This window comes from Panthera tigris, chromosome C1, assembly GCF_018350195.1.
Source record: "Panthera tigris isolate Pti1 chromosome C1, P.tigris_Pti1_mat1.1, whole genome shotgun sequence".
NCBI classification, from domain to species: Eukaryota; Metazoa; Chordata; class Mammalia; order Carnivora; family Felidae; genus Panthera; species Panthera tigris.
In genome coordinates this window covers 99113797-99139427 of record NC_056667.1, presented here as the reverse complement: position 1 = coordinate 99139427, position 25631 = coordinate 99113797, and the positions used below count along the sequence as shown (strand labels likewise).

The following is a 25631-nucleotide window of genomic DNA, read 5'->3' as shown; positions in this document are numbered from 1 at the left end:
AGAATTTGGGCAGCTTGCCCCCAGTCCCACAGCTTGTCTGGTGCCAACCACGGTAGGTGCCACAGATGATGAAGTATCTGGGGAGATGTTTGTAGAAGGGCATGGCAGTTTTCTGACCTAGCTTCAGAGGTCACACATCATTTCTGCCATACTCATCAAAGCAGTCACAAAGATCTATGCACGTTTAAAGGGAAGGGAGTGCGGCCTCACCACTAGATGGGAGGAGTGGCCATGTCACGTTGTCAGAAGAACAAGATGGTTAGGAGATTCTGAGGTTGCTATGTTTGGAAAATGCCGTCTGCCAGGGGGTACGTTGGGAAAAGGTAGGAGATTGAAGGCTTCATCTACTGCCCCGCTGAGCGCGATTGTGCAGTGCACCTGTTACAGAAACACATATGGCACCCTCAGTCCCAGCAGTTTCGCTTTAGAAGTGAATTGAAGGGTAGGAATGTTTTCTGGATCCCCCCCATACTGTACCTCCTGGAATTATTTTTCCTTAAATTTTTTTTAATGTTTATTTATTTTTGAGAGAGAGAGAGACAGAAACAGAGACAGAGCATGATCAGGGGAGTAGCAGAGAGAGGAGACACAGAATCTGAAGCAGGCTCCAGGCTCCGAGCTGTCAGCACAGAGCCTGACCCAGGCTCGAACTCATGAACCGTGAGATTGTGACCTGAGCCAGAGTCGGATGCTTAACTGACTGAGGCACCCAGGTGCCCCTATTTTTCCTTTGTGATGCCACTGTCTTCTCACCCAGGCTGGTGTGGCTAGGTACACACAGGTAGTAATGATCCTTATGATGCTGATGCTCCATAGTCTAGAGAGCACGGGGTGGAGGGTGGGGGGCAGTTGTGAGTGGGGGAGGCAGTAACTATAGCTAATTTGTCCACGAGAGTTGATTATATTTGAGTCACCGCCTCTCCAGACAACAGTGGGCTCTGTTTCACTGAGAACTACGAACATATTAGTTACTTATTTAGGAAGCTTATTTAGGAAGGGGTGTCCTAGAATGGACTGGAATCTCTGCTGGTAAAGTGGTTGGAGGCTCCATGTATCCAAGCAAACACGACCTCACTTGCTGGTGTTCTACCAGCCTACACACAAAAGACAGAACGTGTTAGAAACAAAAACAGGGGCGCCTGGGCGGCTCAGTTGGTTAAGCGTCTGACTTTTGAGTTCAGCTTCAGGTCATGATCTCATGGTTTGTGAGTTCAAGCCCCTCACGGGGCTGTGCACGGATAGTGCAGAGCCTACTTGGGACTCTCTCTTTCCCCCTCTCTCTCTGCTTCTCCCAGACTCACACTCCCTGTCTCAAAATATAAATAAATAGACCTAAAAAAAAAAAAAAAGCAAAAACAAAGAAAAAACTCCAGAATCTCTGGATAATCAGATCCATTTTACTGCAGTGGGTGGGCTGAGAGGTGAACTAGCAGGACAGGAGGTAGAACCGATAACTGCAGAGGACTTGGGGCAGTAGGCTAAGGTTTCATCTTGCTTAGACCAATCACTTGTACATCTCTTTGATCGTGCAGCCTGTGAGTCTGACACCTTTCGATCGCTCCTTGTCAAACGAAGATTCATCACGGCTGTGCTAATATACGATGTATGCTCTACAACCTGTTCCAGAGTAGACATCGAGGCAGGGGCCAAATAATTATCAAAGACAATCTAATATATGTTCGGTTACCCCCAATTGATCAGTACATACGTGCTACCTTAGAGGCCACTGGCTCAGCCACCGGGAAAGCTTTGAAAAGAGTCTTGCTCCCGGGAGAGGCATGGCCAAGGTGGCATATGAGGACGTCTAAGCTGGTCGAGAAGAGGTGCGTGTTAGCTCCAGACCTGGGCTGGCCCTGGCCTCCTCTGTGGTTTTGTTACCGAGAGAACCTCTTATTCAAGCGTGGACTCACCTGACTCCCTCTGGGCTTTTCACGTCTCTCCTTTCCCAGCTGTTCAGGGCAGAAATCCTCACTGCATTGTTCCACACACAGAACAAATTGCACCGAGTTCTCTAGACCTGCGGCATGTCGAATAAAGGAAAATCATATCTCAGTCTGTCAAAGCTTTTCCTTGATCCAGCCCCATCTTCCTCTGTTACCATGTGCTACAATTTCTCTCATGCCCCAAATCTTGATGGTCTCTTTCCCTGGCGGCGTTGGAACCTCGTGAATCACCCACCCGGTGGGCCAATAATGCTGCTCCGCGTAGGAGAATGTCTGATAAAATTGTGTAAGACGCGTTCAGCAGTGTGAATATGAGCAGCCGTTGAATGTTAATTCTCTCGGCAGGCCAAAAACCATGCCCACCCGTCCGCCTGAAGTCATGCTCTGGGTTGTCTGTGCCTCTCGTTTGTCTGTAAGCCTTGGCTGGCAGCCGGTGGGTGTACGTGGGCTCACGTTTGCAAACTAGGCACAGAAAGGCTGTTAGCCTACCCCTTCCACTGTTGCTACCTTTTAGTGGAGGTGACCTTTTTTTTTTTTTTTAACCTACCACGTTTAACTAGTTATTCAGAGTCCGACGGGGAGGTGGGCTTCTGAAAGGTGGCAATGATCGAGCCAGAGCCTTACTGGGATGTGAGGGCAGGGCCAGGACTAGGGTGAGGCCAGGGAGGTGCCTTCTAAGATATGGTGAGAGGGACCATTTTCACCAGGGTTGAAGCGGAGTTCCAACCGGTCTAAACCTATACTAGATCCTGAGGTTTTCCCATCAGTCCAGAGGAGCTCAGGCCAGATGGAGCTGGGAATGCAGTTGGTGGCGATTCAGAGTTTTAAAAGCCTCTACCTGAGGCTAGGAAAATGAAATAGGGATAAGAGAGGTTAAAGGAGCAGAAATAATTCACATCTCCTGCATATTCACACGCGGCACGGTGGCCCTCGGCAAGTAGACGGTGGCAGTTCATTTGAATTGTATGCCTGTGGCCTGTCGGTTTAAGGAGCCCCGACCTTTTGCGCTCTGGCCAGTGGGCCATCTGTTACCAAGTTAAAAATGTCACCCCTGCAAGTCTGCTGCTCAGCCCGCTTTGCTGGTCTCTGTTACACACACGGCTTCTGACGCCTCGGCGGCAACATTCCATTCCAGAAGGAGCAGAATTCCGTTCGCTCTTTCACGGCTTCCACATCCTTCCGCGAAAAATAGCACCTGATGAAATCCTCCCAGCTCACACACCTCTGAGCTTTGAGGAAAGCTTGAGAGCAGGCCAGAGGTTATCAGAATGGCTCCAACTGCACAGCTCAAGCGGCTCTCCTCTGTCTAAACACAGTTGACGTGTTCAATAAAAGGAAAACACGGGAGCAAAGACTGTTGTGTCTTTTCCTCTTGAAAATGGTGACATGGTGCAAATAACCTACATGTCCAAAATAGGGGACCGGCTAAGCGAATTACAGTGCATCGACTCGGAGGAGTGTTATGCGGCGATTAAAATTAGAGAAAATCCTGGGGTGCCTGAGTGGCTCTGTGGGTTATCTGTGTCTCCCTCTGTCTCTGTCCCTCCCTCCCCGCCACGCTCTGTCTCTGTCTGTCTCAAAAATAAACATTAAGACAATTTTTTTTTTAAAAAAGAAAATATCCTTATAATGTTACATGAAAAAGCCCACAGAACACAGAATTATATGTTCGGTCTGTGAGCTATGCGAGTGTCTGGACTGTGGAAACATGCGTATATAAAATCAAGAAAGTGATTTTAGCAGCAGTCACTGCTCCCTGACCCCCCCCCCCCCGCCAGTTGAAGCATGTTCTTAATGATGTTATTTATATAACGATATTGGTGCTTGAAAAATTTCTAAGCACTTTGGAAAAAATGAAGAAGGTCTGATGCACACAGGGTGGGGGGTGGGTCTGTGTCCACTCAGAGGCTGGAGCATGGGCTCTGGCTTTCACTGTCTGGTTTGAGACACTTGGCCACTCTCGAGCTATATGACCTTGAACATGTTCTTATCTCACCTGTCAGACGGAGATAAGAATGCTGTCTACCTCATCGGCAAATGGAACTCTAAGTTAGTATATATCTAGGGCTTGGAAAAATCCCTGGCCCAGAGTGAGCCCTCCGTAAATATCAGCTCTCGTGATTATATTGTGGATAAGGCATACACCCCAAGCCGCATCAGCCCGGGCAAAAAACCAAGATCATAGAAATTTCTCTGGCTTGGCCATGACCTGGTCTTGCAAATCTTTCCCGATTTTTTTTGCCAGGAGGCTCCGGGGGTATTTGGCCAGCAAGGGGTCCTTGCTGCCTGGGCAGGCTGGCAAGAGAAAAGCCCTGGGTCACTAGCTGCGGGCCTACGGCCCACCGCAGAGAGGCTGTCTCTTCCAAGGACAGGGAGGTGCCTGTTGCTCAAGCTGCAGCCTGGCAGCCGAGGTGGCGGCTACCCCAGATGCCACAGCTGGTGCCGTCTCCTGTGGATGCCCAGAGTCACCCGCCAGCTGCCCCACGCCAGTCTCCCCTGTGCCCTGCCACCCGGTCCTGGTGACAGCATGGCTTCCACTTTTTACATGCATGCACCCCACACACACTCAGCCCTTTCGGATGGAGGCAAGTCTGGGTGGCAAACACTCCGTTTCTCTTCACCCTGCCCCTCCTCTCCGCCCCTAAGTCACTGCAAGGGTTGAAAACTGTGTGACAGATGCTCCTTTCTTTCCCTTGAGGCCCCACAGGTCTTCCTGCCACCCGCCTCCTTCCTACCAGTGGGACAAGCCCAGACTTGACCACATCCCCACAGGAGGACAGTTCTGCTCCAGCTGGGACCCCGTGCAGCTCAACGCCAGACTGACGTACAGCCTGGAGAAAACATTGGGATGCAGAAACGAGGCACAGAAGCCTAGATGGCAAGGGCAGGGATAGTGAGAGTGGAGGGAGAGGGGGTGCCTGAGAATGCTGTTGACTGGACACTAAAGATGTGGGGACGAGGGAGGGAGGCAGCTGCTGGAAAGGAAGAAGGAAGGCCCCAGCAGATGTTAAAAAAAAAACAAACAAAAAAAACCCAAAATGTGAAGCTGGTTTGCACAAATCTTCTTCAACCTCCCCCAGAGTGTCAGGAAGACATTCAACCACTCCACCCCACCCCATTCTTTTCGGCCTTCCAATCTGTGCAAAAAAGGGCGCTTGAGGGAGGGGAGGGGGGCTGTCCCTATGCGTGATTGTCTCACACACCTCATTCTAGAGGCAGACCTATTATCTCAAGTGATGCTTTCTTTATCCCTCATGCGAGTGTGATTAGAATTGGGAACAATGTTCCTTAATAAAGGGGGAGGGGGGGGACCCGAGGAAAATTGGATGTTGCGTGAAGGGGAGAAGACGCACGTAAAACAGCCCTGGTGGAAATAAAGTGCTCAACCAGTCCTGTATCCATTAAAGTAATAACATCGGAGCGGGCCAGGTTTATCACTCCCTGGCAGTCCCTCAGCGGGGGAGTGGTGGCTCTTTTTAAACATGAGAACAGAGTTGCATGTCGCTGCTCCGATGTGGAAAGACAGATCTCCTGGTCCCTCTCCCCAGACATCTTCCCCCAACCCTGCGCACCGCCCCCCCCAACCTTGGACTTCTCCCAGCCTCTGGAACCATTGCTAAAATTCATTTCACTCTTTAATTAGATTTCATGGAGTAAGGGATTGGGAGGGGTTTGGGGAAAGGCGTTCATATGACCTCTTTCTGTAGAAAGGGGTAATGCTGTTGATAGGGGAGGTGGGACAATGGTTGCTATGGAGACATATTCCCAGACATACAGACACACACTCATTTTAATGCCTATTTTTTTTTTTTTTTCCAGCAGGGGAAGGATCCGGTGCCCTATTTTTAGTGTCAGATTTCAGCAAAACAATTCACTTTCATTTCATCACACGCACACTGCTGGGTTTTAAAGTAGGTCACATTTTCTAACCATATCAGGAGCTCAGATCTGTCTTGCCTGAGTAGTGCAGGGTTCCACAGAATCTTCCACGGAAGATTTTACTGATTGAGACAAAGATCTCAGACTTGCCTTGGCACAGCTTTCTTTCATCTCTGTTTGACAGGCTTTAGAATAGGCAGGATGAATAGCTGCAGGTAAATTTACATTTTAAGGACGAATGCAAAAATGTCTATTCAATACTAATAGCAAGGAGAGGTCTAGAAATTAAAAATGACAAACTGATCTGTTATTCTATTATCAGGTTATCGCTGATTATTATAAAAATAGACCTTGAGTGCCAATTTCTCCACAGTCCATCGGGGAAGAAATAAGTCCTGGCTGGTAGCTGTCCAATTTAAATTTTTTGATCTTTGTTCCCGTTCGACTGGGTATCTCAGAATATGCAAATCCAGAGTTCGGGGTTTTATTTTCTGCCCTGTGCCGAGCTGCAATTTGTAAGTGTTTCTGTCTGCATTTCTTGCTTTGTGCTCTCTGCCAAATCTCACAACCCCTCTGTGACTAAAATACCCTATTGACTGGAATGAGCACTGGACGTTCCTCAGCAGAGCTGGCCTGAGGCGAGATGGTGAACTGGTTCAACGTCTACAGTTGCCCTAGACTCACCCACGCCCCTGGATCATCCCACTGCCTCCTCGTTTAGGAAAGGCTACTCTCCAGTCCCTTGAAACTTGGTATGTATTCACAAAGCCTTTTTGTTTCTAATGGGGGAGTTATTTTCACACTCATGGACTTCTGGCTTCCCTTCCGCAACAGAGTGGGGAGCTGCCTGTGTGTATAATCAAAGGACACCACATGGCCCACAGCCTTAAAAATAATAGCCTGATAGAAAAAGGAAGACTGTGATGAAGTCGCTGAGAATACAATACTCATAGTGTCATCCTGGGTGGTAGGGGTTCAGCTGATTTTTATTTTCTCCTTCCTAACTTTTTGTATTTTCCAAACTTAGTTGAGCACATGTTCTTTTTTTTCTTTTTTAATTGATTTTTGAGAGAGAGAGAGAGAGAGAGAGAGAGAGAGAGAGCGAGAGCCCAAAGCAGGGCTGGAACCCATGAACTATGAGATCATACCTGAGCCCTGAGCCAAAGTTCGACACTTAACTGACTGAGCCACCCGAGTGCCCCAAGCACACGTTGTCTTAATCAGAAAGTGATGAAAAATAAAAGCAAACATGATCATCTCGGGGCGCCTGGGGGGCTCAGTCAGTTGAGCATCTGATCTTGGCTCAGTCAGGATCTCACAGTTGGTGGGTTCGAGCCCTGCATCGGGCTCTGTGCTGACAGCTCGGAGCCTGGAGCCTGTTTCGGATTCTGTGTCTCCCTCTCTCTCTGTCCCTCACCTGCTCATGCTCTCTCTCTCTCTCTCTCTCTCTCTCTGTCTCAAAAATAAATAAATATTTTAAAAAATTAAAAAAATTATAACCTCATACTGAATGACTATTACGTGATCATTGCTATGCTCTATGCTCATTGCTATTTTATATTATTATATCCTCACAGCCACACTCTAAGATGAGCATTATGATCCCCATTTAACTGAAGAGGAAACTGACATGGAGAGAGTTTGCCCGTGGTGACACAAATTGCAAGAGACAGAATAAGAATCCAAGCAGAGATTATCCAAATAAAGACCCAATTCGAACATCCTGATCACATGTTTTTAAATAGGTATAGCTGGGGTGCCTGGGTGGCTCAGTCGGTTGAGTGTCCGACTTCAGCTCAGGTCATGATCTCACACTCCGTGAGTTTGAGCCCCGCATCGGGCTCTGTGCTGACAGCTCAGAGCCTGGAGCCTGTTTCAGATTCTGTGTCTCCCTCTCTCTCTGACCCTCCCCTGTTCATGATCTCTCTCTGTCTCAAAAATAAATAAATGTTAAAAAAAAATTAAAAAATAAATAAATAGGTATAGCTACCATTTATAAAACACTTCCTAAATGCCAAATGCCATTATATATATATATTACATTAATATATATTTTTATATATATAATACATTAATATATATATATATTTTATATATATATAAACATCTACACAATAGGTAGTTTTGTTTTTTAATCTGTATTCTACAGTTAAGCAAACTGAGAAGCAGAAAGGTTAAGTCAATTTGCCCAAAGTCACAGAGATAGTAAATAATGACAGTAGGGGATATAGGAACCCAGGTTTGTGTAAAGCCCCAGGAGTTCCCTAGAGCCGCAGGTTCAGATTGGGGAACTGAGGGAAGCCAATCTCTTGGTTAGGGAATGGACATTCTCTAATACGGATGCTCTGTGGTCACACACATGAAATACTAGTTGGAAACGTTGAGTCTTGCCTACATAGCAATCTGCTGTGTAGATTGCAGGTAGGTTCCATCAGTATCTCTTGACAGGCCAGGGCCTAGGATAAGAGGCCCTTAGTCAACTTATTCTCTAGAATTAGTATGGCTGAAGTTGATGAAGATGGCCTCGGGTGGTCTGGGACCCTAGATCTCTGGAACACCTATCTCCAATAGTTACGTCAAAGGAAAATCCATTTCTTTTGTATTAGCGTGGTAAAATTCTTGGGTCTGCTTTTGGTAGTGGATCTATCTTGGCTAACACATAAAATTAATATCAGGATTGGGGGTTTGTGGAGTATCGTCATTACATATTCCTAAAATCCTTGAACATCAGGAAGAGTAGAAAACTAAAGCTCAGTCTACCCAATCTGTAAGATATCAGAAAAGCAATAAGCGATAATGGCTTCCTGCCATTGGCCTGCCATCTAAATTGAGCAGTCCAGTGGTTTGGGAAGTGAAAAGTGAAAAAGACAACAGGGTGCCTGGGTGGCTCAGTCGGTTGAGTGTCCGACTCTTAGTTTTGGCTCAGGTCATGATCTCTCAGTTGGTGAGAAGGAGCCCTGCATTGGGCTCTGGGCCAACAGCTCAAAGCCTGCTTGGGTTCCCGCTCTCTGTCCCTCCCGCACTCATGCTCTGTCTCTGTCTCTCAAGAATAAATAAACATTTTTTTAAAAAGGGAAAAAGACAATTATCCTGACCCCCTCAAAACATGCATTCATAGCAGTGGCTCTAAAACTATAGTAAATTGCATTCTTCTAAGTGCCATTAAAAGCTCTCTGCCGAGGGCGCCTGAGTGGCTCGGTAAGTGGAGCATCTGACTTAGGCTCAACTCCTGATCTCACAGTTCATGAGTTCAAGCCCCACATCAGGCTCAATGCTCAATGTAGGACCTGCTTCGGATCCTCTGTCCTCCTCTCTCTGCCCCTCCCCCATTTGCACTCTCTCAAAAAACATTAAAAACAAACAAAAAAACTCTGCTAGACAATGGGTGACAGCTTAGCTGTTAGGATGCAATTAAAAGCGATGCTTTCTGGGGCACCTGGGTGGCTCTGTCAGTTGAGCGTCTGACTCCGGCTCAGGTCATGATCTCGTAGTTCCTGAGTTTGAGCCCCGAGTGGGGCTCTGTGCTGACAACTCAGAGCCTGCAGCCTGCTTCGGATTCTGTGTCTCCCTCTTTCTGCCCCTCGCCCACTCACACTGTCTCTCTCTCTCTCTCAATCACTCTCTCTCTCTTTCTCAAAAGTAAATAAACATTTAAAGAAAAGAAGTGATGCTTTCCATGGGGCACCTGGGTGGCTCAGTTGGGTAAGCATCCAGCTCTTGATTTTGGCTCTGGTCATGATCTCACGGTTCAGGACTTCATTCAAGCCCCATGTCAGGCTCTGCTCTGGCAGTGCAGGATCTGCTTGGGATTCTCTCTCTCCCTCTCGCTCTGCCCCTCCCCCGCTCACTCACTCTCTCAAAAATGAAAATAAACTTAAAAGGGTAAAGGTGTTGCTTTCCTTCCAGAATGCATTGTTTCAAGTAGCGTCAACTAACTGCCATTAAACTGAGGGGAGGGGTGGACAGAGGACCAAGGTGTATAAGTACAAGCCGGAGTCTTCACATTTAAAACCTATTTTTAGACAAGATCCTTGGCTGCCGTTACTGGTCCATGGACGTGATGGAAGGGAAATGGAAGAGATACCTACTGAGGTTTTGAAAGAATTGCATTCCCAAAGAAACCATAGACGTGACGTGCAAAAGCCTGTGCCTGCAAAAGCAGTGCAAAAGCAGTGTCAAAGCAACCTTGGTACCTCCAAATCTGCAACAGCGGGAAACAGGCAATGAAAGCCGTGCACCCCCAGAGGGCATGCTCGCTGCTTCATGCCCCCGCGAGGGCCACGGAGGATAATGGACATAGAGGTGCCTCCCAGAGGACGGCTGGCTGACCTCTTCTGTGGGAGAAGGCAACCTCCTCTATTCTTGCTCGGCAGGATTTGATAATTGCTGTAGACTGTGACTGCTTAGGCTTTCCCATTTTCGGAACGGTAGCTTTAATTGTGGTTTTCCTGTTCCTACTGCATCGCCGTGTATGTAGTGTGGTTGGGGGCAGACAGCTAGTTTTTAATTGGTGGTTTGCGAGATCGTGTAACATCACATCTGGACTCAAGCAAGGAGACTGCATGATACCCGCTGAGCTCGATTTTGAGCTGAAGGCAGACCCTTGATAAAATTTTGGTGTTTCTTCTCTTGGGGAAGGAAAATGTCCTGTGTGAGGAAAGAAAGGTTCATTACATATTTTGGGGAAGTCAAGAGTTGAACTACGGCAGTGACTGCTTAATTGTCTGAAAACATTTGTTTTCCTTAATTCTATAGTATCAGAACATCTCATATTTAGGCAGGCACATACTGCTGGAAAGACTCCACTTCCTAGTCTTCCTGGCTCCCTTCCAGTTAGATAAGGTCACGCGATTAAGGTTTGGTCGCTTGGATGTAAGTAGTAGTGTGAGCAACTTCTAGCAAGTGTTCTTAAAGGAAGGAGGAGTTTCTTCCTCCTGGTTGGAATGGGATGTGAGGGCTGGAGCTAAAGCAGCTATTTTGGACCATGAAATGGTTTGGGAACTCGAGATTATGCAAGGCAGAAAATTGAGGAAAAGGAATCTGAGTCCCTGATACTGGAGGCACTTTACAATCTGTGGACTCCTTACCCAGGCTTATTAAAAAAAGAAATAAACTTTCATGTTGGTTAAGCCACTGTGTGTGTTTTGGTTTTTGTTTGTTTGTTTTTGGTTTGGTTTTGTAGGGGAGAAGGGTAAGGAGAGTTCAACCTCCTGCTTGGCAAACCTAATCCTAACTAATACGTGAGAAGTTACTTTCTTGAGTTATCCCGATTTTCCTAAAGGTGAGCATATTTTGGAGGCTGAAGACCGAAAATGGCTTGCAGAGGCCATCAACGGAATTAAACAAGATGCCACCTTGTCCCATGATACAGAAATTAGAGGAGAATCCCGTGCTCAGGGAATTCCCTCTCCCTCTGTATTGAGACACTGGAACTTCAGAAACCCAAATTCATTTACTTCCTGGGTTTTAGCCAGGGAGCTTGTCTGCAAAGAGCTCCCTTATTAGACCACTGTCTGCCAGGTTGGTTTAGGAAAAATTTCCCGACTGGCACAGAATATCTGTGGCTCTGGAAAATGACTAAACTATTCCAAACTATTTTAAAAGCAAATCCATTCTTAATATCCCAACAACTGTGGAAATTCTGTTCCATCTAGTTCGGTATAAATCTATTTTTATTTCTTAACTCCTTATATCTTCATAGGCTACGTTTTTTATATGGAAATTTTCAGATTCTGTTTCTTCCAAATTATATTTTATGAATTTGCTGCCGTTGAAGCCTGCCTCTGATCCCACATCATTATTTAATCACCTCGGTATAAACACTGATTCAATGATTTTGCTATTGGTTACCTAAATATCACTAGCTCCCTTCCATTTCCTCTCTTGTACAATGATGGTGCTTGTTTATAAAACTGCTTTGAAATTACCAAGGGGGGAAAAAGCTACATCAAGATAAAGTGCTGTGTTGTTCTTCCCTTGGAAATATGCCTTGGCTCAAATTGGAACTTGGGGTATAAATTGTAAAAGATTCTGCCAAGAGCACTCTAGTTCTGATATACAGTGTTGGATGAATTTCTGCTTTCAGGCCAGGTCATTGTGCAACTTGAGGGAGATGGGAAAGGAGAGTCAGATAGGAAAAGGGTTTTATTCCAGGGCTATCGTGCATATTCATAGATGGGCGTGGAGCTCCATTTCTCCCTCTCTTCCTCATTTTCTCCTTTCTAAAGTCCTACTTCTTTCCCTCTTACCACCTCTCCTCCCTTCTGCCTTCCTGCCACCCACGGATACTTCTCGAATGCGGTGGTAGCTAATCTTCAAAAATGTCACCCCCAATGAACTTGGGGAGGTCATGTGTAGGCACTCTAGACCACAGCCCCAGCCGAACTCGTAGACGGTAGTGAGCACTGGGTGCCAGTCACGTGCACTCCAGATGACTCCAGCCCAGGTGCCATTGACTCCAACCACACGGACGATTCCCCATGAAGAACCACCCAGCCAAGCCCAGTCAACCCATGGGATTGTGAGATTAGAACTGACTGTTGCTTTAAGTCACTACATTTTATAGGATGGCTTATGACACAGCAATAGCTAATTTAAATGAGCCAGGCACTGTTCTAGAGATTGGAGAGTGAGCAAAACGAATGAAAATGTGATCCCTCCCGAATCCACAGGCTAGCAGGAAAGGTAGCCAATAAAAAAGGTAAATACACAAATAGTAATAAAGGCCCAGGAGAGAAAATAAAGTAGAAAAGGAGAGGAGATGGGGCTGGGGAAGGCTTGGCTAGGGTTGCTGGTGAAGGATCCCTGAGAAGAAGATTTTTGAGTCAGAAACTAAGAGCAGTGGGAGTTAGCCATGTGGCTACCTGGGGCGCGCCCCGGGACGCCAACAGTGACTGCAGAGGCCCTGAAGTGGCAGCACATCTGGGAGAATCAAGAAGCACAGAGGCAAATGCAGCTGGGACGGAGGGAAGGAGGGTGAGGTCGCTGGTGATGAGGTTGAAGACGTTGGGGGCACAGATCAGCAGGGCCTTGTGAGTCAGAGCAAGGACTCTGGCCTTCATTCTGGATGGGTTGGGAACTGCTGGAAGGCCTTGAGCTGTTGAGTGATGTCATTTGGCTTATGACTGAACAAGAGCACTCCCGTTGCTGCGTTGAAAACAGAAAAGACAAACACAGAAATGCAGGCCCATTAGGAACTTTTTAACCACACAGGAAAGACATGGTGATGTCTTGGATGGGTGGTGGCAGTGGTAAATGGTGAGGAAGAGGTTAAATTCCAGGTTTATTTAAAAAGCGTAGCTGTTGACGGTTTGAATTTGGGCTGGGAGGGAAAGACAGGAAGCAAGGATGAAACCAAGATCTGAACCATTGGAAAGTAGGTACCGTTGATTGACGTGGAGGAAAGTTGGATCAGAAACTTCCTAGTGGGGGCGCCTGGGTGGCTCAGTGGGTTAAGCATCTGACCTCGGCTCAGGTGACAATTTCACACTTCGTGGGTTCGAGCTCTGCATTGGGCTCTGTCCTGATGGCTTGGACCCTGGAGCCTGCTTCGGATTCTGTGTTTCCCTCTCTCTCTCTGCCCCTCCCCTGCTCATGCTCTGTTTCTCTCTCTCTTAAAAAAAGTTGTGTTTTTTTGTTTTTTTTTTTTTTTTTTTTAAGAAAAAGAAACTTCATACTGGTTGAGTCTCCCTGCTGGAAGGTAAGTTGAAGCAACTCCAGAATCTTTCAAGCCTGGAGGATAGAGATAATACCTGAGTCCACTGTTCCGATCCTTCAGGGTGTACTTTCTTCATGTGCTCAGTCATGAGGACCCACACCCTAGCTGGTCTTAGCCAGTAAAGGCTGGCTGAATGAGTAAGTCTCAAGGGTTAGTTAAGGGTGTGCGGCTAAACCTTTGACAACTGGCTAGGGGGGTGGGGAGGGAGTGCTGATTAATGGCTTGCCAATTCCCATGGTGTGAATGCTCTCACTGGGGCTGCTTTCAAGCTACCGGCACAACACCACTCAAGGCAGAGTCGGGGGTGCTCAGTAGCCCGCTGTCAGGTATAAAACCTCCACCATGCAGCTACAGTAGATGTATGAAATCTCAAGAGCGTAGATAATAGTAAAATGTGGTCAAATAATTAGTAAGTGATGAGTTTTGAGTCTTTATTACCTTTGTTTTTAATATAATGGTTTAGTCGAAAGTTTACATCATTGACTATTTAATAATGATTATATTGAACAACTGGCTGGCAACGAGTTCTTGCAAGCCAGTATGAACCAGTTCGAGAACACCCCTGGTTCACAGCTCTTACCAGCCAACTCTTTTGTCCACAGACACACACACACACACACACACACACAGCCACTTCCCTGGTATCACGCTGGCTGAAAGCAGTGAGTTCAGACTGGTGTCAGCCTTGGCCACCTGGCGGACTCATCTGACTTAAGGAGGATCCCACCCTCTGGTGAGGCTCGCTACCAAGGGCGAGAAATGCCAGATGTACGGTAGCCTCATGGGAACTTTATTGCCTGGCCCGTGAGTCATGCCTCCATGCTATAGATTCTTGACTTTGAACTCCAGGGAGCAGGGAACTTGAATTTTAACCCTTTCCCTCCCAGGAGGCATTGGGCTCTCAGGAAAACAGGTCCTCCAGTTCCGGAAGGGCCTGATCTGCATATGAAAGAAAGGGGAAGATTCTCAGGGGTGGGGAGAGGGGAGGGAGGAAAAATGAATCCTGTTCCAACATCTCCCAGGACCGAGGGACTACTTGTCCTACATTTATAGAACCAAAAGAGATCATGAGTGACTCATCACTGCTTCAGGATGATTTACCCTCTACAGGACAAATGGTCCATGCCTACTACATTCGTGTAAGCGACCGCAGGAAGCCACTTAACAGGCTTCCACAGAACAAAAAAGATACACTTCAATGCGATTGTCTATCCTTGACTGTGGAGAGAGGCAACTTTGACCGCGGAAAAGAAAAACACAACTTTCTCCACGGTGCATTCTTCTGGGAGAAACCTCTTGTCCCCCTCCCTCCTTCTTTTTGTCTTCTCCCCCACCCTTCCTTCCTTCTCCAAACATTTATACAGTGCCTTTCTGAAAGCATGCCACCAAGCGCTAGGAATGCCAAGATGAGTCAGCGGCGAATCTACCCTTGTTCCCTTTCAAGTCGTTCTCCATAAATCTGCCAGAGTGCTTTTTTAAAAACGCAAATCAAAAGGTGACCCAGCTCTCCTCTTTTCCATTCCCTTCCCTTCTCTTCCTTTTTCTGCCTGTCTTTAAATATATATAAACATAAACATGTATATATTTATATTATGTATATTTTTATATAGTATATATATTTATATCAATGTATAATTAAATGTAATTAGTTAAATATATTACATTAATGTAAATAATTAATGTTTAATTAATTAATTATAAATTTTATTTATTTATTTATTTACTGGCTGCTTTGTTTTCCTTCTTCATCATAAAACGTGCACCAGGGAGCTAGAGGCTCAAGGAGGGGTGAGCCGGTGAGGGAGGCGGTATGACTCAGTGGTGTTGAGAGATGGGCCAGGTAGAGGTAGGTTGAGCTCTCTGGAGCCAGGTTTATCACTCTTGGAGAAGGGAGGCATCGATAGGGCAAGAGGAAACAAAATAAACTTCCTGGTGGTGGATTGCAGCTGGATCTATCACTGTAAACTGTGGTTTAGACAGATAAATGATAAATAGATAGATGGGAAATAAATATGTGTGTATATGTACACTGTGTTTCCTAGCTCTGCCCAGCGGAAGAACCTAGAAGGACTGACACTCCAAGTAGCAACAAGAATTCTTAGTGCTCAGACATTGGTGTCCAGCCCTACTCTCCACCGTAAGGGACCTTGGTTTCCTTAAACAAATAGCTGATTCCAGGGTGGGGCAGAGAAAGAACGAGATAGCATAAGAATATCATTTTGTTGCATCAGAGTGTAGGGAATGTCTCCAAAAATAATGAGGACAGGTCAAAAGGACACACAAACCGTCCTGAAGGGGCTTCTATGGACCACATTTGGGACCATTTGAAGATCAAAATAATGATAACCTATTGACTACAATCAACACCTGTAAGTCTACGCAGATATAAGCACATAAATTAAAAAAAAATGAAGACAATTATTTCTTACAGTGGAAAGTCAACTAATAATTGCAGAAGAAATAGCGGTGTAAGGAATTCACCTCTTGGATTCATCCTGTCATCATTTACTCAAGAAACATCAATGGGTGATGATGGATATGGGTAACAGTGGTGTGAGGGAAGGGCCCAACCCCCTCACCCACCAGCTCCTGGCCACTCCTGGATCAGCGTGGGTGGCAGCGCTCAGGCAAGGCTCCCTCAGATCATACCTGCAGTGCTGACCAGGGTGCATACCTCTGTCTGCCTCCCGGGCTTCTTGCCCACGCTCTATCACAAGCCTGAATTTTATGGAAATTTTATGGAACGATTTCAGAAAAATCGTTCCTTGGAACTAAACGCTGTGTATCTTCTGTCTTCTTATAGAATAATGATCAAGGGGGAAGGGCAAAATAGGTGAAGGGGAGTGGGAGACACAGACTTCCAGCTATGGGATGAATAAACCACGGGAATAAAAGGCACGGCATAAGGAGTGTAGTCAACGATACCGTAATAGCGTGGTGCGGGGACAGATGGTAGGTGCACTCGCACTGAGCACAGCGTAATGCACGGACTTGTTGAATCGCGGCATTAAACACCTGAAACTCGTGTAACATTAAGTGCCTACTTTACTTAAATCAGGGGCGCCTGGGGGTGGCTCAGTCGGTTGAGCATCTGACTCTTGCTTTCAGCTCAGGTCATGATCTCGTGGTCATAAGATCAAGCCCCACGACGGGCTCCGGGCTGGGCATGGAGCCTACTTGGAATTCTCTGTCTCCCTCTCTCTTTGCCCTTCCCCCACTCAAGCATGCACACATGCACATGCTCCCTCTCTCTCTCTCTCTCTCTCTCTCTCTCTCTCTCTCTCTCTCAAAAAAAAAAAAAAACACAACAAAACACAACAGATTCACACTAATTAAAAAAATAATAGGGGCGCCTGGGTGGCTCCGTTGGTCAAGGATCCAACTCCGGCTCAGGTCATGATCTCCCAATTCACAAGTCCGAGCCCCACGTGGGGCTCTGTGCTGACAGCACAGAGCCTGCTTGGGATTCTGTGTCTCCCTTTCTCTCTCTGCCCCTCCTCTGCTTGCACTCTGTCTCTCTCTCTCTCTCTCTCTCTCTCAAAAATAAACATTAAAAAATTAAAAATATATAGCAACAAAGGGTTGGCAATTTAACCATGTGGCGTGCTGCCTGCCTAATTGGTTACTGGTGTTACAAATATAAAATGAAGTTGCTCCTCTAAAAAAAAAAAAGGAATGGTAATAGCAGCTAACATTTATTGAGTGCTTACCAAATGCCAGGTGCTTTACATGTGTTTTCCCGTTTAATCCTTACAACAGTCCTTCCAGGAAAGACGGCTCTTAGCCACAGCGTCCACGTGAAAACACTTGGGCCCAAAGACATGAAATTATAGTGAGAAAAGAAGCTGACTCATAAATGCCGATAATGCGAGGGGGAGGGACAGGGATTGCCCTAGACAGGCCCCACGAAGGTCACGTGTAACGGACCAATGTTGGCATTAAGCCTCCAGCGGAGCTCATGCCCGCTCAGCTATGGGCCCCTGTCTTCCGGGCACGTCTATGCCTTCAAATGCAATTTTGTCTCTCGTGCACACACCCAGAGTGCCTATGATGCGATGGCCTGAACTGAAGCGGGAGGGGTGGCTGGAAGCCGAGGAGTGTGGCGAAGAGGCTGGCGGGAGAAGTCAGCCCAGGTGCAGGCAACGAGGGGTGTATTTGCAGAGAGTTTAAAAATAATGAAACCAACTAAAAGCCATCTGGTTTGTATTACCAGCGTGTAGCATGGCGATTCTACACGTCAGTGACAAAATGTTCCTCCCAGCCAAAGGCTGACCCTTCTACCCACTACCACCCTGCAATGCCCCCCGGTTGGATGCGATCCAGCCTCACTGGAGAGCGAGATTTACCGAGTTTCGAATTCCCGGAACTTGCAGCGCCTCCGTATAGTAGGCGTTCAATAAACACTGACTCTACCAAACATAACCTTGAACTCAGATTACGTGTGTGTGGCCCTTTAAAACTGGCCTGGCGCTCCCCCAAAGACACGCCTCGGTCTCACCTATCACAAAGGAAACTTGCCACAACACGGGCCCACTCTGTTACAGCACAGAGGAAAATTGAGGCAATCACCCAGGGTACGTAGGCGAAGTTGGAGCTTTGCTGGAATGGTAGAAACAGTTGCCTTCATTTTTCTCTCTGTGCTGGCAGTAGTTATCAGCCGCACCACCGAGTGATTTTATTTATATATTTTATTTCCCTTTTTTTTTGGAAAACCAGTGAAAGTCACCTCATAATTTAGAATATTAAAGGATCCACTAGTTCTAGTCGGCCTTGGGATCCTAAGGGAAGCTAAGTGCTTAGAAAACCCTCCTCCTACTGCTCAGACACCCTCCACACTCTGAAATTACCCCAACCGGCTCATAATTGGGACCAGCTGGCAGGATGAGAGAGGAGGCCCCTGCACCGAGCCAGGAATCGCGTTACAAATTTCATCCCTAGAAAGAAGCTTGACTTGCTCCTTTAAGGGTTAAGAGGTAGGAGGTCAAAGGCACAGCGCTTAGGAGCTGGGCTTTAAATTGGCTACAGGGAACCTGAAAACAAAGGGTGTTCACATTAGCAACCGTGGCTCCTTGCTTTGTCTAGGACAAAGTGTGTGCGAAATAGCCCAGGCGACCGTGCCGGGCTACAGCCTCTGCCGAATTTCACTTTACAGCCTGTCTTTCCAGAACTGGCATCGTTAATTTGTATGCTGCCCGAAAGCTGTCCTTTTCCCAAAGCCCTCCTCACAAAGCAGATGCAGACCTCCAGAAGTGCACCGGAAATAGGGTGGGTTCGGAGAGAGGGGTGTCCGTGACGCTCTTAGTCTCTAATGTTTTTGGGACTCTGCTCTCTCCTGCTTTCTCGATAGACTTGTCAGCTCTCAGCTTTGCACTCCCACCCCCTTTCCTGTTGAGCCAGAACTACAGCTTTGCTCTTGGAGAGCAATTCCTGAGGTCTGTCCACCCTGTCTTGGCATTGGGCTCTCCGGCCTGGACTGGGAATCTGGAGGGAACAAAGCAAGCCTCTGGAGTGAGTGCACGCTTATTCTTCAGTACAGCCAAGTGTCAGCGGTGGCCCTTAGTGGCTGGTGGCCACTGTCCCCACCGAGCGGTTTTCGGTGGTGTGACCTTGGCTGTCTTCTCTGGTGCCAATCCCCTTTGGTTCTTCTAGCCTGTTGCCCAAGCCAGATTCTCCAGGCTTCCTGTTGATTCTGTGAACGATCTGATCGCTTTCCAATAATTTTTTTTTTCTTCCCCTGCTTAACAGAGTCAATTTCAAGTGTCAGAAACCAAGACCCCTGACTGGTTCGGCATCTGTCCCTGCAAGACTTAGAAAACCAACCCAGTGCTTAAGAGGGAGAAGTAGAGACGAAAGATGAAAGATGGAGCAGTGGAATCAAGAGAAGGAATTAGCAGAACAGGGTGAGGCATCGTGGAAGCGTGGGGAGAAGGAAGGAGAGTCACGGTCGAGGGAGGAGTGGTGGGGGGAAGGAAAAGAAAAGAATTGGCAAGTAATGAAGACCAGCCTAGAAGAGGTCTCTCACCTTGCTAACGCTAGTAATAGGAGCCTCGAAGGAAATTGCCAAAGTGGCCTCCCTGAGGTATTTCTACGTTTCTATTTTTGGCAGACAATGTGGTTTCAATGGTTTTCTGTGACTGTTTCAGGAACAACAGTTCCTTGATTTGGACTTGCTCCTGGAGAGAAAATGAAGGTGTGAGCGTTTACTTCATACATTTATCAAATGTGCTGCATGCTTGGGAGCGCACAGATACATGGGCACGCGTATGCCTACTGTGATATGATAAATATATGCATGAGGGAAATGGGGCTCCGGCTCGTTGTATAGGTGGGGAGATTTTATGGAACAAGCCTATTTAATATGTCAAAGGGAAAACATTACTTACGACGCCCTATTAGCACATCATTCGTCTTACTGGGAAGACAGAATGAAGAATATTTAACAATTAATAGAAATCATAGGAAGAATTATGATTAAGTGCCATCTGCTGGCTTCTGTGGGTTTTATTTTTATGCAGCTTTGAGCCTGTCCTCATAATTATCGAACGTCTCTCTTGCGCTGAGGGTGAACTTTCCGTCCACATTTGGCCTATTAACAGATGCCTCGTTTTTGCGGATGTGTTCACGTGTGCACGTGTGTATATGTGTGTGTGTGTGTCTGTGTGTGCGCTCACGCGTGCGTGTGCCCGCACATGTGTGTGGATGTGCATGTGCGAGAAAGAAATTAATTTGGAAAAACAAATTCACCTTACAACAATCCGTCTTCCTCTAAATTCTGATTTGAGAGAGCAGACTTGGGTTTATTTTAAAATTCTGTTTTCGTAGCAGATTGCCAAAGCTCTGTGTGCTTAGCATGTGTATAGAGGGGGAAGGCAGGGGGATGATTCTTTGAAAGGGACTTCTCTCTTCCGGGTTCATGCGTCTCCTCTGAGAATGTATAGAGTTTGCATCTCAAAAACTCTGTCTAGTTGACGGCAGGTGAGGAATTTCCATGTCTCATTTGGATGACATTGCAACAAGCAAGCATCAAGTCAAATCGTCTAATCGCTCAGAAGTTAGTGGAAAGGGAAACTCACATGCTCCATGTGAGCATATGTGACCTCCTCCCCTGGGTCTAGTTTTGGATTTTGGACTGTAAGTGCTCAGCAGGAAACAGGTCTTGCTGTTAGTAAATTACCCTGACTTGTGTTTACGTGGGGAGCCAACAGGCTTAGGTCAGCCCTGCTCTCCAACTAGACCCTTGAGCTGATGGTTTATCTGGGGAACTCACATTCCAGATCCATTGTTTGCCTGGGATTAATGAGATTGATTGTCAATAGTTCCCGAGTAATAATGGTAACCATTTACTGACTGCCCACTGTGTACTACAACATTGCAATAGACTATTGAGAAATAAATACTTCTATGTTCAAATATTTATATATTTGAAATTAGTCTTAGAATTTCAACAATAATGTCCAGCGAGTGTCCTTTATTATTTTAGTGTTACGTGGATGCATAAAAACAGAGGTAATCGTGTTATAAAATACAGTAATAAAGTGAACCTCTCCTGTGACTCGAGATTAGAAGTGGGATGTCACCAAGTTGTGGCAGATTCTTCACGTGCTTTCGCTCTGTTTCTCACACTCTTATGGACATTGGTGTTATTCTCCCCACTTTACAGATCAGTGCATTGAGGCTCCGAAGGATAAAGTGACTTCTCCGTCGCTCACAGCCGGTAGGTAGGAATGGTGGTGGGGTACACGGCAATCTTCATCTCTTCCGTCCCTGTGGTCAAGGCGGACCCCTCTGCCCAGCCCTATCCCAGGCACTCCAGGTGACTGGTTCCACTTCTGGGGCTGAGGCAACATCACACTCCTGAGAGATTCCAAGCTGTCCTCTCCCTGACGTGGCCGACTCTATGAGTGCTGACTCATCCCCATGGTGCTCACTGTCACTGCTCACACCCATGGCTTCTTCCCACCGTCACCTGAGAGTCTGCTCAGGTGGGCCAGGCAGGTTGGAACTGCCATGGAGTGACTGCCAGCAGGTGTGGCCATGAGTCATGGCGCCCAGGATCTGGTGGATAGATACTGCCCGTTCTTTGCCGCCACCCCTCCCCCGCCCACAGGAGTGGGCCAACCCCGGGCGTGTTTTAGTCTGTCTGACCTTCACCAGCAGGGCCGTGTTCATGAAGGCACTCCGTGCTTATTTCCTTTCCTTCCCCACCCCGCTTCCACATTCCCAAGTAAGCTACTCGCACTCACATCCCAGGTTAGGGTGGCCTCCAGGAGAGCACCGAGCATGGGTTCCAGAGGGCCAGCTACTCTATGATGCAGCTCCCCTGGGGGCTCTGTCATGGTTGTTCACAGCCCCAGCGGCTGACAGTGCTGCCTATAGACAGCCTTCAGCTGTCCCTCGGCTGGCGAGAGTTACCTCGCCCATGGTCGACTCCTGACTGACCTGGCAGTGAAGGATCGAGCTCTCTTGGCTCAACCCCGGACAGCTGTGGAGGGCGATTCAGGCTCCAGACATCCCCTGGGTTAGGGCGAGGTGGCCGCGGGCCTCGCCGTGGCTCATCTCCTACCCTGGCACAGTCCCGTTGCCCTCTGCTCTTTTGCACGGGTGTTGATCCCAAGGCCACTTCCCAACAAGGCCCTGCGTGTTAATCTCCTCTCGGAGTCCCCTTTGCCGTGGGACTGCCGCACCCCAGCAGCATGTGCCCCTGAGGACTGGGGAGAGCAGGAGCCGGTGTCCGGACGTGGACGTGTACTGGGAGTGAAACTGGCCCAGTGTTGGGTCAAGTCGCTGACGCTTCGGGGTTAGTTTGTTAGTACAGGATTGCGCCGTGAATTTCAATTTATCCGACGCCAGTGCCTTCGTGCAGGTATCATTTCACTTCCTAAAAATGGTTATTCTTCCCCTGACTTTGGCTAGCAATTCTAACATCTGCTTACATCTGGGCTGCATTTGGGTTTCTCACACATTGTGTCCTTTGACCTTTGTGGTCCAGGAGACTGCTGAGGCCGCCACCCACCTCTCAGTGCAAGGTTTCAGAGGCTTCTAGTGACTCAGCTCGCGTCACGCCTCTGGGCAGGGACTTGGCTTCCGGGCCTGGGCCTCTAGCAGTGTGCTTTCATGATGCTGCATGCCCTTTATTGGGTTTCTCCAGGACTCTAGCTCCGGCAGGAGGGGTGGGGGGTTGGGGGGTTGCTTCTTAACACACGGAACACGTTAACTCCACGCGCAATTGTTTCAAGTTTATTTATTTATTTTGAGGGAGAGTGGGAGTGCAAGCAGGGGAGGGGCAGAGAGAGAGAGGGAGACAGAGAATCCCAAGTAGGCTCCGTGCTGTCCGCGCAGAGCCCGATGTGGGGCTCAATCCCCCGAACCATGAGATCATGCCCTGAGCTGAAATGGAGAGTCCAACGCTTAAGCGACTGAGCCCCCCGGTGTCCCGGGTCCACACACATTTTTAAAGGAACTCCAGTGTACCACACGCCGAGAATACAAAGATGGATGAGACACAGCCCCTCTTCTCAGCCTTGTCACAGAGACAAGCAGGTGGACACACAGTCACAATGCAGTGTTCCACGTAAATAAACGGCACGGAGCAGGGGCCCAAGGACCCAGAGGGGGCATCGCAGGGAACGTGGTGCCTCAATATAATGTCTCTCCCGATCAGACGTGGCCCCCAAATGTGGAGTAATGACCGATTGGTGGAGGCCAGTAGTGTGGGGGGTAAAAGAATTCACCCGAAAGAGACAGAGGCTTACTGAATACACCACAAGGGAACGGCGGGCAGGACAGCAGAGGAGAGACTGTCTGCCATGAGGCAGTGGGTGGGGGCTGTATTTAATGGGGGAAGGTGGGGAGGTTTGGTGATGCATGGAGTTCTCCCCTTTTTTGGGAACTGTGCCTGGTTGTAAGTAACCCGTTGGACAGTTAGGGCCTATGGATATTTTGAGGTGAGTCGCCTGATGGGCCTGTGTGTATTCAGCCAGGGGGTCTCTGTGGGCCCTTTCTACATTCCGTTGCTCGAGCCTGTTTGCCTAAAAGCAGCCTCTACAGGGAATATGCTGTTTGAACTAGATCTTAAAGACTCAAGGGTGCTTACTAGTGCAGTAAGAGGGGTGAAGGGAATTCTAAGCAGAGGGAACCGTCTATGCAGAGGCATAGAGACAGGAAAAGAGGGGCGCCTGGGTGGCTCTGTCGGTTAAGCGTCTGACTTCAGCTCAGGTCATGATCTCACAGTTCGTGGGTTTGAGCCCCGTGTGGAGCTCTGTACTGACAGCTCAGAGCCTGGAATTTGCTTTGGATGCTGTGTCTCCTTCCCTCTCTGCCCCTCCCCCCCATATTCTCTCTCTCTCTCTCTCTCTCTCTCAAAAATAAACATTAAAAAAAAAAAGAGAGGAATTTGGTTGACTAGAGCAGAGGGTGTGAGGTCGGGGGTGGGAGGGGGGGCAGTATGTCAGGCCCTTTAGACGTTATTATGCAACCAGAGGATTTATATTACCAGATTTGCTTTTTCGAAGGGAAATAGTAATCCTAATATGTATTGAGGAATTAGCATGAGCTATATATTTAACATAGATTATTTCACTTATTCCTTGTAAGAGCCTTATAAGATAAAGAACATTACCTCACTTTTGGATTATTATGCTTATTGGAGAAGCCCCTCTGGCAGCAGAGGGGGGTGGGTAAACCAGAATACACAGAGCCTGATGGCAGAGAGAATAGGAAGGATATGACATTCCGGGCAAGAAATGACAAGGCCCTCAGCTCAGGGGCTGCAGAGGGAAGGAGAGGAAAGTTTGGCAGTCAGAGCTGCTTCTGTGGAATTTGGTGACTGAATGGCTGAGGCTGGGAGGCTGGAATATTCCATCACCCATGGAAGGGATCACTGAGAAGGCAGATTCATGGTGGGGGGAGGGGGGCATGTTGCATTTGAAATTCTGGTAGATGTCCAGGTAGAGATGTCTATGGAGGAATTGGGTGTATGGGTTTGGAGACCCGGGGAGAGGCCTGGAGCAGTTATCAGATTTGGGATTCTCTCCCCGTCGATGGACATGGTGAGGTGAGCGACAGAGAGCAACAGCCTTGACATCAAATCCCACTTCATCATTTACTGATGGTGCGACCTTACGCAAGTTAATCTGTGACCTCAGTTTTCTCATTTGTAAATTGGGGTTGGGGGCGGTTGATAAGGCTAACATCGGAGGGTTATAATAAGCATTACGGATGCCTAACAGAGTGTCTAGGACACGATAAGGGGAGGAGGAGAAGAAATCTCAGGTGGAGAGTGTGTACAATGGGAAGGATGCACGGTGAGGCTGGCACCCTGGAGAACAGCAGTTTTCCAGAGGTAAAGAAACAGAAGCCAGCAAAGGGACAAGAAAGACGTGCTCAGGAATCAAAAGATAGAAGTGTCCTGGGAGCAAAGGGAAAAGATATTTTCTAGATGCTTTTTGCAGGTATCAGAGCCGAGATGAAATTTACAGAAAAAAAAATCAATGGCAAATAAATATATGAAAAGATGCTGAGTCATACTCCTTTTTCTAGAAATGCAGGTTAAAATAATAATGAGGCACCACGTTTCATTATTTGATTGGTAAGGATAATTGTATTTAGTGATATTTAGTGTTGGCCAAGGTCGGAAACAGATGGACCCAGATACTATGGGAACATACATTCATGGACATTCATGTTATTTTTAAAAAATGGGGTTTTTTGAGAGAGAGAGAGAGAGAGAGAGAGTGGGAGAGGGGCAGAGAGAGAGGGAGACAGAGGATCCAAAGCAGGCTCTGTGCTGACAGCAAAGAGCCCGACACAGGGCTTGAACCCACGAACTGCGAGAATATGATGCAAGCCAAAGTCAGACGTTTAACTGACTGAACCACCCGGCGCCCCCATTCACATCATTTTTTAAAGGGCAGTTTGCCAAAATATATCCAACTTGTGAATGCATATGTCCTTGACCCAGACACTGCACTTCTAAGAGTTTGCAACAAACTCACACGTTTACAAAGATGCATCTTCAGTGGTATTAATTGTGACATTATTTAATGTGGCAAGAGAAATTGAGAAGCAACCTAAAAGTCCATCAAAAAGGGACT

At 47.4% G+C, this 25631-nt stretch overlaps 1 long non-coding RNA gene across 1 annotated transcript; it reads right to left on the bottom strand.

Moving 5' to 3' along the window:
* Window positions 1-10231: 10231 nt before the first annotated feature.
* Window positions 10232-17973, bottom strand: LOC122240759. Its single transcript, XR_006220507.1, has 4 exons — window positions 17886-17973; window positions 17250-17345; window positions 12686-12968; window positions 10232-10469 (listed from the first exon to the last, which is right to left on the bottom strand). It is a non-coding gene; the product is annotated as an uncharacterized LOC122240759 (long non-coding RNA).
* Between the last annotated feature and the right edge of the window lie 7658 nt (window positions 17974-25631).